The sequence below is a fragment of the Protobothrops mucrosquamatus genome, unplaced genomic scaffold, assembly GCF_001527695.2.
Source record: "Protobothrops mucrosquamatus isolate PMUCROS unplaced genomic scaffold, P.Mucros_1.0 scaffold10, whole genome shotgun sequence".
Classification (NCBI taxonomy): domain Eukaryota; kingdom Metazoa; phylum Chordata; class Lepidosauria; order Squamata; family Viperidae; genus Protobothrops; species Protobothrops mucrosquamatus.
This window is the reverse complement of record NW_015386397.1, coordinates 2,299,061-2,302,059: the sequence shown is the minus strand read 5'-3', so window position 1 is coordinate 2,302,059 and position 2,999 is coordinate 2,299,061.

The following is a 2,999-nucleotide window of genomic DNA, read 5'->3' as shown; positions in this document are numbered from 1 at the left end:
TCAGTGGAACATTTGGAGCAATATGTCAAAACCGTAACAAGAGCCCAGTTTTGACTCAAGCATGATCACATTATTCTATACAGCGTAGACTGTTTAATCTAAGTCTGCATCCCTCCCATGTGTGAGTACAATACAGTATGTTCCCAGGAAGTAAGCATACAGAATTTCTTCAAAGTAAAGCTGCATTAATGTTACTGGTAGCCCTTGACTTATGACTACAATAGTGCCCAGAGGTTTTGTTGTAATTTATTGTGCTCATAAGTTGAAGCACCACAGACTCAATTTTACAACCATTTTGAGATAGTTATAAAATGAGTCACTGCAATCCTTAAGCAAATCAATAGTTAAGCAAATCCAACATATCCAGTTGGCGTTTTTTCCCAGAAGCCAGCAAAAAACACCAAAAACAGATAAAAAACACGGCAAATCACAGTCATGTGACTATGGGATGCTGCAACTGGTTCTAAATGTGAGTCAGTTACCAAGCACCCAAAATGCTATCACATGATCATGGGTGCCTGTATGTGTGTGGCAGTTGTAATTTCAAGGACAGGGGGTAAGTTGATTTTTTTTTTAAAAAAAAAAGTCTATTGTAACTTTGAATAGTTATTAAGTGACCAGTCATAACTCCAGAACTATGGGTACTTTCAGTGTAATCAATTCAAACTTTTCATCTTCAAAAATGAAGTTTCATGCTAACATGAAACAGAAAGCATCTTAGCAGGTACAGTAAGTACAACGGCTGAAGCTACAAAGCAAGAACAAATGATTATCAGGCAAGATATATAAATGTGGAAGAGATATCTCTGACCTTCAAGGCAGGAACAGAATGGCCAGTGACTTGAATAATATGTGTGTATGTATGTGAAAGAAAACTCCAAGATTTAAATCTGAGAGCTATAGGCATCCCTGGCCATAATGACAGAACAGATATACACATTTAGAGAGGTCTATATACTTGTGCGCTGAAGAGTGTATGTATGTATAAAGTTGGCATATACACATTGTAGAAAAACAAGAATCCAACCAAATATGTACGTGTGTATATTCTCATATTTGTGCAATAGACAGCCTTGCTGCATTTATATGTCCTATTTTTGTCTACAATAAATAAACCCATCTAGCCATCCTGAGTCTATGAAGATTCTGCTGTTATTCTGAATGTGGGGAGAGGGAGTTTCTGGAGATATTTATAGCAATGCCTAATTTGAAGTCTGACCAAGATCCCTCTTCCTTTCAGTTTGCAAAATAGGCTTTTTTAATCATTCAGAAATCATTCCTTCTCTCAGAAGCTATAGTTAATAGACCCGATTGACTCTGGCCAAAGCTAATTTGAGGTTTGTTGTTAAAAACAAATCATGAATTCTCTGCCTTCACAACTCTGCTATTTATGCTTAGACTACTGAAACAGTAGAAGCCTCTATATGGTGATGGTGTATATATAAAAGATGGCAGTTGACACCATACAATTAAAACCTTACAATGTATGTCACTGCATTGAAATCAGTAGGATTTAAATGTGCCTAATTTAAATTTCATTAGCTTTAATGAGCCTACTCTTGATACAGAATCTGTATTCAACTTATCTATTTTATCCAGGTCTACTCTAACTAAACTTAAATCTGGTGGCCTCTTTTTAAAATCCTTCTTCCAAACCTATCATAGTGGTAAGATAAAGAATTTTGACTTATTAATCATTGATCTTAGAATATAGACACATTACATTACCCAATGATTCATAAATGTTAACAACAGGAAAAGCAATAATTGCAATAGCAGTGTCTATTTATAGCCTGCCTTTTAACAAAGTGCATAACAACTAATTAAACAGACAATTAAAAAAACAGAATGTCAAAGACAATGTACCAATATTTACATAATAGAATCACAAATTATAACAACATATTAAAAATTAATTTAGTCACCAGAACACAAAGACCAATTAAAAAATGCTGTCTTGTCCCCTACTAAAATTGCCAAAAGAGAAATTCAATTAGATAAAAACCCATAAAACAACAACATGGAAAAATAAAACACAATCCTTGCTAAGAATCATATTTTACATCATCACTCATTATAAAGGTCCACTTTTTTCATTATACCCACACTTATGTATTTCTAAACCTTTCTTAAATATATTAAACATTGTTAGGATACTCATTCCACATTTTGGTGACCATGTCCCAAAAAGCTTTGAAAACCGAAGATATTAAGAGGGTAGATGACATAGCCCAAAATAACTGTGAGGTTGCAATTACCCATGAAGATGGAACTAAGAGGAAGGATATAAGAAAAGGTAAAATGGAGCCCTGCATTGCATGGTTCTAGAGACCAAAATCAGATGTTCATACAGGTACTTCTCAACTTACGACCACAGTTGAGCACAAAATTTCTGTTGCTAAGTGAGATATTTGTTAAGTGAACTTTGCCCCATTTTACGACCTTTCTTGCTACATCTGTTATGTAAATCACTTCAGTTGTTAATTTAGTATTTATTTATTTATTTATTTATTTATTTATTTGATTTATATCCCGCCCTTCTCCCAACGGGACTCAGGGCGGCTCACAACATATTTAAAACAGAAACGTATTTACAATCCCCACCAAATAAAACCAATTAAAACCAAATATTTAAAGTTGTGCTGTTTAAAATTTTTCTTAAAATAAACCTGATTTAAAATCCTCCCTAGGCCAGGCCCGCTTGCTGGAAAAGCCATGTCTTGAGGGCGCGGCGGAAAGTAAGGAGATCCGGAATCATCCGGATCTCGGGGGGTAGTTCGTTCCAGAGGGCGGGGGCACACACAGAGAAGGCCCTCCCCCTGGGGGTCGCCAGCCGACATTGCTTGGCCGACGGCACCCTGAGGAGACCCACTCTGTGGGAGCGTACCGGTCTATGGGAGGGAATCTGTGGCAGAAGGCGGTCTCGGAGATAGCCAGGTCCTATGCCATGGAGCGCTTTAAAGGTGGTAACTAACACCTTAAAGCGCACCCGGAAGGCC